General features: G+C 36.4%; 1 protein-coding gene across 3 annotated transcripts in view; it reads right to left on the bottom strand.

Annotated features, from left to right (window-relative positions):
- Positions 1 to 12,888, bottom strand: part of LOC105431819 (RNA binding protein fox-1 homolog 2) — a 266,891-nt gene that overhangs the window by 165,847 nt on the left and 88,156 nt on the right. For all 3 annotated transcript variants that reach the window (XM_089074930.1, XM_089074932.1, XM_089074931.1), the window contains one exon: positions 2,408 to 2,450. The gene's annotated coding sequence lies outside the window, so the exon portion shown is untranslated. The remainder of the gene's footprint in view (positions 1 to 2,407; positions 2,451 to 12,888) is intronic.

The raw sequence follows: 12,888 nt of genomic DNA, 5'->3' as shown, positions 1-12,888 counted from the left end.
GTCAGCCACTTCTCGTTTGTTCTGTTTCCTTTTATGATGCGCGACCGTTAATGCAATTAGCATGAATTTTTATTCACCCGCGTGTCATTGCGGCCTCACATTTAGCGATTTGTCACTCGCTTCGCACATCGTTACTCGGACACTTTATAAGTTCGTTTGTTGATACGACTTGCATTGTTCCAATTATAATCATACCAAAATAATTTACATTTAACAAATGATTGTAGTATAAAATGTACGCATAAAATAAAAAATTAAAAAGATAAATTCGACGCAAATAACAAAATGGCATAATAAATTATTCATTTCGCAATCTGACGTTTTCCTGATGTTGCCAAGGCCTTTCTTTCTCAGATTTCGTCCTTGCAAAAGCGAGCGCGCAATTCTTCGTACGGCCTCCAGACTTCTTTGTCCGACAAAAGGAATGCGAGACGGTGTATTTTCAAATCCGAGAAAAAGGAAATTCTCAGGGAAAATCAACTCCCCCTATCACCATCTACCCTTATACGGATACACAAACGCAGCACAATCGGCTTTTGCATGAGTAACAATCGTTCCGAATTGCGCTTACAAATTGCCAATCGTAAGAATTAATTGCGTGATTGGAATTAGCTGATTGCTAATTCCAATAACCATCGGCAACGATTTCATTTCGATAAATAATAATGTAACGGCGACCTGTTCACCGCCGTTGCATTGCCGGGTCAAGTCTCACTGTGCGAATGATTACAACGATCTAATGTAAACACGACCATACGATGCCGTAAGCCAAATCGCGAAAATCAAACGCCAAGCAGCTCTCCACCGCACAAAGAGCGCGAAATATTTACTGATATTAAATTTATATAAAATATTTAACATTGTATTTTCTACTCCGTACATTTCCGATAATTAGGATGTAGAAGCTTATCGCAGTTTGCCTTTCGTTTTACATGCTCATTTTACATGCTGACAATTTCTTTATTATCGCGCGCTCTTTAATGACCTAACAATGAGCGAATTACATTTCAAACAACAAAAAAGCGTGACTTTACATATTTTGAATACGAAATAGAAACACGATAGAAACACGAGAAATGTACACGAAATTATATACCGAAATTCAAGGATCGTTAAAGAAATACATAATTACATTTCATTACGTTTACTCAGTCGATGGAATATTAACGGCTTCTATATAAGACAAAAGTCTTAGTTTCCTTAGACAAAAGAGAGAGGTAATAACGAGGGAAAGAGAGGTAAAACGTTGCGGCACATGAACGTTTTAAAGGTAGGAAAATACATTTATGATGCTCGATATTCAAATAACCATTATCTGATAATCCTTTCGCAGTGATATATATTATTTCTCCACTGGAAAAATAGCCTTTCATTTAACTGTTACTTACTTCGAAACGCCACGAATATCTGCGGGGTTATTTTAAATTGTATTATATTTACATAATAGCAAAAAACTTTTCATACAGCACGCCGTGGATTCATTAACCTCGATTTTAATCACAAAAAACCTTTGATAAATTAAAGCTAATTTTCTCTCAACTCAGCACACGGAACGTACACATATACAAATATATTTTTTTATTACAGAAGGTTTTTTTTTACCTCGCTCTTTCCTTTTTTATCTATCTCTTTCGAGTCTTAATGTTCTAATTAACGCTACATGCTGGAAACTAATGACAGAAATGCCCTGGGCGATAATTAAATGGTACATTTATGTACCCCGGTAAGAATGTCTATTCTGTATATGTTCATTAATCTGAGACTTCGGTCTGACAGCACGTTTGCGAACTAATTGAATATTTATGAGATGTGTAATTCCATTCGATTTTTTTCTTTTAATACGTGTTCAATCTTACGGTCCGCAGCATTATATAGGCCGACCTCACTTATTTTACTCTAAGCAAAGAGGCGAGGATCAGATTAAAGTTTTTGCGAGACAGTCCACGGAAAAATCGATCTGCTAACTCTGTAACGAGAAAGCGTTCTCTAAACTCATCCCAGGATCAAGTCGGATTAAATGCGCAAGGGATTAAAAATTACTCAAGCACTGGATTACGTCGACGCCGAAAGGAAATCATTTTGCGTCATCCGCGTTATCTCTTTAAAGTCGTTTACGCTCAGAACGCTGTATATATTGAACGGAATATATAAAATTGCATTAATTTCAATGGTCTCGCAGAGCTCATAATAATTTTTAAGATTAAAGCTGCTAAAATAAATATCGCTTTTCCATAACATATGTATGTTTAATAAATTTTCAAAAATTATTTCATATACAGCGTATTGATATTCAATTTAATGAATATAATATGTTAAATAATATGTTCAATAATAATTTCCGATATTATGTTCAATATTACGTTAATTCGCAAAATACTAATATAATAAAATTTTAGTAATTACTTACAATATGTGCTATTCGATGTGGCGTTTTGGCGTGATAGTTTTACCTGCAAAACAACAGGGAAAAAAGATTAAATATAATTTTTTATGTATATATTATGTCACAACAGAATAAATCAGTTTAAGAGTTGTTTGTTTATTTTTCAATTTTCCCTCCCTCTTTGCATTTACCAGTATCATCTAATAAGACGATCATAAATTTAAAAAGAAAAATATATATCTTCCCTTGCAAGGCAATTGCAACATGCAACGCGGAAAGGGAGATTAAAATTTCCTTCAAATTCACTTCGAGATATTGTATTACACACATTCTTGGAGCCTGAGATTCACTTTAATCTGCATAACTGAGACGTCCGACTTCATAGCCAGCTTCCAAAATGGGTGGGCACCGTACGAGCTCCTTGCGGAGAATTTAAATTAGATTCGAAGAATCTAATCTAACGCGCGAGTCTCTCGGTTAAAACCCCATCGAGCGCGCATATGAAACCTGGAGAACTTCGAGACGTATACTTTGCGCTTTATTTTTCATTTTACCTCTCGATCGATTGACCGGACGGAGACGAAGATTCCGTCCGCGTCGCTCGACGTTCGATAAAGCGAGGCGCAACGACAGCCAAGGGATTTCACAAGGTGAATCCGCAAGAATGGCTCCGGGATGGAAATCGCGGGGATCGACACGAAAATCACCGCATAAGAATTTGATCGCGGACTTCTGCCGCGGTATCTTTCCTTGTTATCTTCCTCCCACATTATCGTCGCTGCCATGAATGAAAAACAGAGCGAGCGAGAGAGAGAGAGAGAGAGAGAGAAATTGAGGCACCGCTGCTGCCCGAGCGCGGCGCGTGAGAATGCGGTTTTCGCAGTTGCAGCTGTGCGAATCGAGACGCGAAATGCAGTTAGCTGCACACACGTCGTAGTACGTGCCGCGCGATTTCTCGCGAGACCGTTCGGTCGCATTCGTGCGAATTAATTACGAGCCGGATATGGCGGCGCAGCGAAAATAGCCGGCGGCTTCCACTCAACGATTATTTTCGCCGGCGGAAAATGTTGCGGCTTGTATGCTCGCGTTGTTAACAACATTGCGCGCGTGCACACATATACATATATGCGCACGTCAGAAATCACGATTATTATTTCCCCGAATGTGTGCTACCTCCGCAGAGGTGTTTGCCGAGTGGTAAAGGTAAATGCCACACTTCTGCGCGACGCGGAAACGTCGACGGCGCGCGTTTTCGCTCGCGCGAGCTTACGTAACGTAATTGCGCACTCCGCGCGATATGCATTCAGCGCGGAACAACTGCGAATTTATGTATTTATGCCGGCTGTGCGTGTACATTGAATCTTTCAATACTCGGCTCGCACGAAACGTTGTCGATGGTAATAAAATGGGAAAGGAGGCGCTTCGCCGGAAGAAAAATCAATTTTCGAGATTGTTAAAAATTAGGCCACCGCGTATTGGCCGTATCGCCGAGGAGGATATACGCTCCGACAATCCGCGCCGTCAATATTTCCTTTTTTATTTTTTTTCGTTTTTTTTTTTTTTCGCAATCTTTGATTTCTTCGCGCGTTCGATTGCAGGAGCCTGCGCGAATTCCGTGATTGGATCTAAGTCAATAGATGAAAGAACTGCAAACGGGGGGGATCGGATCAATCAATCGTCCAACGGTCGAAACGGATAGCGCCATAAATTCTATCTCGCGAATTTCGACAGTTCCGTGTGTGCAACCGGGCGCAACTGCGGGCGAAACTGCAACTGCAAACCGACTGTAATTGGAAAGGCCGTGGGGCGCGCACTATGTACCCGTCGCATATATGGAAGTTATCGCGTAGAAGGACCGTGATCGAAAATGGAAAATCTCTGGGTTTTCGCACGCGCGCGCACGAGCAACGCTTTCGGCTTCCGAATTAGGCGCGTCGACACGTAACACTCTAATCGAATCGCCACGCACATTCGTGCGTGGCACTTGCAGCTGCGTTACAAACTTTCAATCGCGCGCAAATTAACCCTCATAAATCGACGCCACCGCCGTCGTAAGTCGTCGCAAACGTAGGTCGATTCGAACGTTCCCTTCCGTGCGAACGCGATGACTACGCACGACGGAAGTGTCATCGCTCTGACGTAATGCTACCATTCAGTTTGCTAGGATTGAATTTGCGGATCTTATATTCTGTAATATTGCACGGGCGTTTATCAAATGCAAATTGCAAATGCAAATGTTTAAACGATTACAAAAAAGGCAGGAGTATTTATCATAATAATATCATGCGGTGATAATTATAAATAATATGAGATAAATATTTAACAATTACGTAATGATACTCTCAAAAAATTAAGCGTGTACACGCTTAAAATAATTTATGTTTGTTATTATGTAAAAAATGTTAATCATATGCGAATAAAAAAAGCTCACAAACAAGCAGCAGTGTATAACTTATAATTTTACCTAACTAGCGTAAAATTTGTATTATTCATATATAATATGTAAATACACCTCCATTTAATTCACAATTAAACGTGCATTAATATTCATGCTGTCTTTTGTAATTGCGTCATGATCCAAATTATCTATTACTTTTGACAATTGAATTTCATGCAGTTTTATCTCTGAAAATATTGACAATACAATATAATCAGAGAGCACGAGAGCTTTTCGAGTAGCACGAGCTCGTTGTTCTCTCGGGAAAGAGGGAAAGAGGGAATTTTCGATTTTTAAGGAACCTTTGTTTATCGAATCACGTTACTAGATTTTTACTAACGACTTTATGGAGAGTTCGCAGATTTCATTTCCGAGTGGATCGTAAATCCTAGAAACTTTTCAAATTAAATTTCTAAATTACGCTTGATCTACCGGAAGGGGCATTCTCGGCCACGCTTAACTACCTTACTTCCTTTATTTTTCAAGCAGGCGAGAAAGTCCGGACAGTTTGACGAGCGTTTACCGAGTTTTGTTCGGGAATTCTCCGCGCGCAACTTCCGGAAGTCCCGGTCCTATGGTAGAAGTCCTATGGTGGAAATAATGAATCGCTTCGCACTACGGATGATAAATGCGGCCTTGATAAATCGCAACATTCGCCGCTAAATTTGTAGTATGATATAATGGAAATGTGCTTGTACACTAAAGCCTTCCGTCTTGTCCGTTATCAGGATTAATGAACTCAACTCGAAAAGTGGAGAGTAAGAGAAATTCCATTGTAACTTCAATCAAGAAATACTCAAAACTTTACGCCATGAAAAATAAAGTCTTTTTGTTTTTGCATCGAGAAATAAATATACGTAGAATGAAAGTCAACACAATTTCCCACAACTCTTACTCAACATTAAACTTTTGTAACTAAAATTAAAATCTTATTAAAAATACTAAAAATTTTTAATCACATAAAATTATATACATTTATTGTCCTGATAATAATTTTATTATTAGACATTTATCAATAAAAATTCTAATATAGTAATATTTCTCTCAAAGAATATTCTAAAATTCATATTTATTTAAAAAGGATCCGGTTCAATTTCTAAGAAAAAAAAAAAACATCGCATATTTTTTGGATATCCTGAAATCTTACGATCACCGATTACCATCGGTGATATCACTGAATATATCAACAAAGATTCAGTGTATCTTGTAGCTTGGAAAACGGAACAAGCTAACAATATTTCGAGAACAACCGTAAATTCGAACGAGAAGAAAAGTAAAACCGGAAGGTATACCGGAAGGAAGCGGGCAAGCCGATGGTTAGAAAAGCGCGAATAAAAAAATGATGAAAAGAATGAGATGAAAAGAACTGACCGAATCGGGGTCAGCCGAATAGTAAATCATTCAAAGAATTCCTTTTCAGAGCGGTCTTTTGGAACGTCAGAAATCTTTTCGTATCCTTTTCTAAACAATCGTATGAAAACCTTCGCGAGATTCGCGAGAAAAAAAAGACAGAGGAACGAAAATGCGTAATTTGAATACAAAATACACATATAAAATTAGTTCCACTCGAAAGGATAATTTCCCCATATTTTAATGTATTTATGAAAATGCAAAAGAGCACGAGAGAAAATATGTATTAGCAGAAAAAAAGCATTCTCTCGTATACACTCCGATTGGCCTACATACTTTGAAGCGCTCACATGCACCACTTTTTCTCACTGAGATCCCCAATTTTAATTTAACGCATGCAATGCTTCGTACACCACCTCGGCAATCAATTACTTCCACACACGTTGGTAACTACACTACGTTCGCGATATAGCAGTTGCGCCGAAATTCTAAGCACACGCGTCCAATATTTCCGGACAGCGAATCACGTTTCTCCCGTATTTCCGCATCGCTTACGAGGTGCCTTTCATCTTATCGAATTCTCAGTACCGCTGGAAAAAAGGGAGTCACGTGGCACGATAATAAAAAAATCCGAAATTAATAATAATCTACTACGGGCTCACGTTCATACGAAAATTACGTGACACGGATACATGAATACTTGGAATCGCAAAAATGTGTATTATACTTCCAACATATCATATGGTGTCATATAGTATCACGTAAAAATGGAAAAATCAAAAATTGACAATATAACTCGTATCTGTGTATTCCATACTCATACTAATGTAAAATTTCCAAGAATTCATATTATATTTTTCGTTAAAAATGGATTTTGCAACTCACTGTAAATATAATTCAATAAATAGTACAGTCTCTGAAATATTATGTCTTGGACATGTATTATTATTATTATTATTATTAATTAATATTATTACATATTATCAAGCATTAATTAAAAAGAATGCTACAGACATATATAATCCACAAATATTATTTTAATAATAATATCTAATTCAAAATGTAGAATAACAAAATATAGAAATGTCATATTGTTCAATCAAAGGAAAATTGAGTCAGTAATAAAACTCGAGATACATACTAATTTCCATAACCAACGAAATAGTTGCAATAGAAAGTTACATTCCTGAGATGCACGTGGATAACCGTGTACGTGGTAATGGATACGCGAACTGCAATTGTTCCGGATAATGGTATCACGGATAAGCCTCACAAAACGGAAATACGTTCGACAAGGAAGATAAAGTCCCGTCGTTACAATCGAAAAGAAAATATCAAAAAATTTATTCGACTTCAATCAATATTCAGATGCTTTTATACATTTATCTGATCCATAAAGTTTGCAATTTGTGTGTGTGTGTGTGTGTGTAAAATAATAATATAAACTGGCAGTTTCATAACTCACGTTCATTCAAAAATAATATAAAAGACCTGCCATATGATAAATTAACGCTAGGACATTTTTTTTAAGATATTAAAAAATCCAATTATATATAATAGATAGAATCAGTCAGCAAAAAAATTAATAAAAAATATTTTATATAAAAATGTAAAACTTCATTTTAGAAACACAGTACATTAGCATATCACAGAATTTATTAAACATTTCTTTAAAATTTCATCAAATTTTAAAAATTCTTACTATTTTTACGGTCAGAATTTTGAGTGAAAAAAAGGTGGTTATTGAAGATATGTTTTTTTTTTAAATTAATTAAAATTATTGATGATATTTGTCGATGTAATAGTCTGCGAAGTTAGTGTCATGGCAATGCCAATATTGTCGTACTGTTCTAGTTTATGACAGAATACATTCGGATGTATTCACGTTATACGTAAAGGATTTTTTACTGCACGTTATAAAGTTGAAGAAAAAAAATGGCATAATTGAAGTAGACAGATGTTCTGTACACCGTAAGAGAATATTCATGCAGCAATTGTTTCAGTTAATCAAACATGAAATAACAATGGTATCTTTTGATATTGTTCAAGATTATTCATTACAGATGTTAAAACAAGAGAAATTTATATTAATATTTTGCAGTCGAAATTAGACTGCAGACGAGTAAATAATTAAAAATTAAAAAGATATAAAATAGTAATAAATTTTCAAAGAAATTCATATGTAGAATTTCATTGTATGGATTAAATAATCACGCAAAACGCTCAAACATGATAATAATTACTAAAAAATTTCCGATCTTCTAATAATTAAACCAAGCATCCTAAATAAATATTTTAACGATCGAAAAAAATTATTTTCAAATTTGTATAGTCGACCAACTTGTTATATGTTCCAATAAATTATTCTTTCCATATAATAATATTGGAAAAGATGTAACATTCAAGATAAAAAAACAGGATAATGAGATTAAATGTTTCGACACTTCTGTGAAATATAAATTATTGTCGAATGATAGTGAGATGTCTTTTAATGCGGTCCCAAGTATTTTTTCCTCCTTAAGTAACAATATCGCAAATAAAATTATGCCAAAGTGAGAAGTTATGATAAAAAACCTCATCGATCACGATTATGATTTAGTGAAAAGAGCCGGAAACCGAAGAATCTAACTTTCTAGATCCATTTTATTCGAGTTTCGATCAAGATCCGTGGCGGGGTCTCAATAGACCACTCGATCGACCGGAAATGATAACAGAATGCACCTGTGCTTTCTCGTAATCGTTTGAGGAGCTTCATTGTTATTGCCGCGCTTCTCTCGAAAGATTGGAAAACGGAGATATTGAGATTGGAGCAAGAATCCTCTTCTCGATCGACTTACAGTTGACCTCAAAGAGGAACGAATGCCACTGGAGCGTATTATCAAATTGTGATTTATGAAGATTAATCGATCAAATCATTAAAAAACTGTCCCGTACATAATTATTAGAGCGTTGCATACGTGGTTCCGCCGTTATTTATCTATTATTTATATTCCATTATGATGCCAAATGCAATTTTTATTAATATAAAATTTTACAAACGTAGTGTACTACTTCAATTATAAAAAAAAAATATATAATTTTTTTATATACATTTAAAGTAAATTAAAATTTTATGCGAAAGAAATAATGCACAAGAAATGCATTTAAAAACATATCTTTCATATTGTAGAGCAAATATATCAGATGGTGTAAAATGTGAATAATATTTTACACCATCGGACAGAAAACAGCGATACAGACTCGCTACATCAATTTTAAAAGACAGACAAAAACATGACGGTAGCCTTTCCTACATTGTGTTCAAATATTAAGGGAATTAAGAGACGAGCGATACGGGCTGGGAGCGTCACGGATGTATCACCGTTTATTTAAATGTCAACGAAACGAAACGGATCGCCCAAGAGAGCTTTATCCGTAAAGCAAAAAAAAAAAAAAAAACCGTGCCATCGACGAACTGCAACGCGATTCCAACACGTATTCCGCATGGAATCATTGTGTGCATATTGCCAATAAAATACACGAAAATCTACAATTCTCCCCTTTTACTTTCCCTCATTCCGACGAGCTTTCCTTCCGAAAGATCGAGTTAAGGTACTCCAATAAAGGATTATTTCTTTCTTTTACCTTGACTCGCTACCCCTTCGAGAGTTTGCAAGGGAGAAGCTGGTCGATCTTCGAGGCTTTCGTCGGCGAGAATTATTTATACAGCTCCGGGAGCTTCGAATTATTGAATCATTACTTCTATTTTAACAGCCCGTTAAACGAATCGTGTAGGAACGTAAAGGTAACACTAAAAACGAATAATTTTCGCTGACAACGACGCACCTGCACATGATTGATTTCGCGGACTGGCGTCATTCGGGTACAAAGATAAAAATGCCACCGCATGTAATTGAATATTAGCGCAATAATGAAACCCTCGCGCCAATATTGATCCAAAACCGACGAAATTTCGCGAGCCCGCGAAATATGTCATATGTATGCCATATTCAATTGTAATTGAATATTTGCTTATACGATTAAATATCATTTCTCGCGTGTTATTCATCGAAAGCTAATATCTGTGCGCGCGCCGTGATTACACGTAAAACACGTTATACAAACTGGATCGGATTCGATTAAGCGCAGATACGATAAATCCGCGTCACGTGAAAGCAACGCGACGTAACGTTTCGCGGTGTGTGAAACGTAAAAACCTGTCCGAACGTTTGAAACGTTTCGTTTCTACACGCACGATAATTCTCCTCGTTCGGTTCTAGTGCCAATATCGTGGACCCAATAATTAACATCGCGAATAGAGCGCAAATGGCGACACACGGCGAGGAATTTTATAGTCGCGACCGCGACTACGTCAAATTTCGTCGGCGAGTCGACCATCGCGTCTCGTATTGTTCGCACGTAGGAGGATAGGGAGGATGCTCGCCGTAAATTACAGTCGTCGACTTTTAGCGTGACATTTCCGCGAGTCACGATCGGCGATCGCGTACAATCCACACACGACGCGTCGCGTCGCGTCGCGTCGTGTCGCAGCCGCTCCTGCTGGAAAGCGAGACGCGATATCGACGCGATATCGAGCCTGCAAAAACGTCCGCTTCGTGATAAACGAGCGCCGTGCGCGATCGATCGAGAGAGATCTTGTTACACGACGACGGTGCGGTCCTTAGGACGTGCGACGCGGCTTTTTCCTTCCTCTCGCGACGACTTCTCGCCGCTGCCGTCTATCGCGATTTCTACCGCGCGCTGCAGATTTGCCATTTTTTTTTTTTCTTTTCTAATTCCAATTCCCCCTTTCCCATCTACGCGATGTGATTCGCAGCAATTTGTACGTTTCGTTCCGTTTCGTTCGCGCGCCCCTTCCTCGGGATTCCGTGAGATAGAATCGTAAATATTCATCGCCGTGTTTGTTCTCCCAATACACAAGTTTTACCATTTATGTAAGATAATAAAGCTTATATAAAAAAAAGCTAAAAACGAGAATATTGATATCTTTCGTATCGAATCATATGTGATTTAATATAAAGATTTAAAAGACTATAGCAAATCATACATGGATCGTAAGATTTTTATCATCAAGCAAAAAATTCTAAGATTGGAGACATTAATGTGATATAGAATTCTTTGAATGTTTAAAAATCCACGCACGATTTGCCATAATTTTTCTAACTTTTAACATTAATTATCTCGCTTTTATTATGTAAAATTAATTTTCCATTTTTTTCTATTTATTTTTAGAAATTTGTCATCCTATCCTACGCAAGGAAGTAATTTAAGATTCTAAAATTGAAGATATTTAAAATAAATGTGATAACAGAATTCTTTGGACGTTTGACAATAAAAATCTTTTAATTTCACGATATGCCATAATTTTAATTTTTAATTATCTCTCTGATAACGTGAAATTAATTTTCCAATTTTTTTTTCTATTTATCTTTAGAGATTTGTCACTCTATAATTAGGAATAACTAATAAAAGTAGAAAATTATCAATTCGCAAGTAGAGTGTGCCATATATACGGTAAATCTTACGCAGGGGAACAATTTAAACTCATTATCAACGAGTTACTCTGTAAAATCAAAACGATTGCGTTGCAATAGCGAAGCATTAAAGAGGCGTCTCGAAATAACAAAACGTTTAAAGCCGCTCAAAATTAAGTCGGCAACCGGGTTATCCTGGTGCATCGCAGCACTAGGATCCAGGTCACCTGGCGAAATTTATAACGAACTATATGCATCCTGTAGGAGAAACTCTACATGCGGTTATAATGGAAACGCGGAGCGAATTAATTTGACGATAGTAAATATGTTTTACGCACGTATATGTTTGTACGCCTTTACTACGACCGCAGGCTATTGTTTAATAAAACACACCATGTCCCAAACTTATATCGAGTTCCACCGTGGTTATAACCTAAAGTTGGTTTCTCCCATAAATAAATTGAAAAATAAATCACACCTAATTCGATAGATTAAAAATAAAAATATCCTTAAAAATTAAACTCTAGTGATATAAATATTAATGAAATCTCTCATTTTATTTCTTATCCGATTAAATATAATTAATATTTTATCTCTATTACAGATATAAAGATCATTTTAACGTCGAATATTAAAAATAGAATACTCGATAAAAATGATGATGAGTTTGCTCAGCATTTCCATCAAAAGAATCAACAGTGAAAGAGGAGTCACTGAGCTTAGAACATCCTGTATAATCATGGCAGTAATCCGAGAACTGGTTGCGACATTTTTGTCGCAAAGCTTAAAATGAGTCCTAGGTAGTTTGTTGAAAAAGCTCGTTCAACGAGTAATTTTCTCGCGACAATTTTCCTAGCAATTCCACGTAGACGCGCGCGTCTTCTTTTACCTCGCGAAAGAAACTGCTGCCATAAGACATCTCCAGTTAAAATCCAGATAAGGATCAATCGAATTACAGCGAATTACAGCAAGCAGCATGATATATTAAAACGTGAATTCGCGCAATCTTACAGAAATGCAATTTTGCTAACGCAATTTGTTAGCAAAGCCAACATGAATTGCGCAAAAGAAAGAATGAGCTGTTTCTATTACATATCGTTCTGTTTTATATATATATATATATATATATATATATATATATCATTTTATAAAAATTAAATATACAAGGCATTTTAATTACTTCTACTGTAGAAAATAAAATATTAAAATCGAGTTGAACTTTTACAGTCAACAAAAGTTAAAAT

This window comes from Pogonomyrmex barbatus, unplaced genomic scaffold (genome assembly GCF_055798465.1).
Source record: "Pogonomyrmex barbatus isolate J1 unplaced genomic scaffold, ASM5579846v1 scaffold18, whole genome shotgun sequence".
NCBI classification, from domain to species: Eukaryota; Metazoa; Arthropoda; class Insecta; order Hymenoptera; family Formicidae; genus Pogonomyrmex; species Pogonomyrmex barbatus.
Note: the sequence above shows the minus strand (reverse complement) of the source record. Positions and strands in the feature narration are given on the sequence as shown.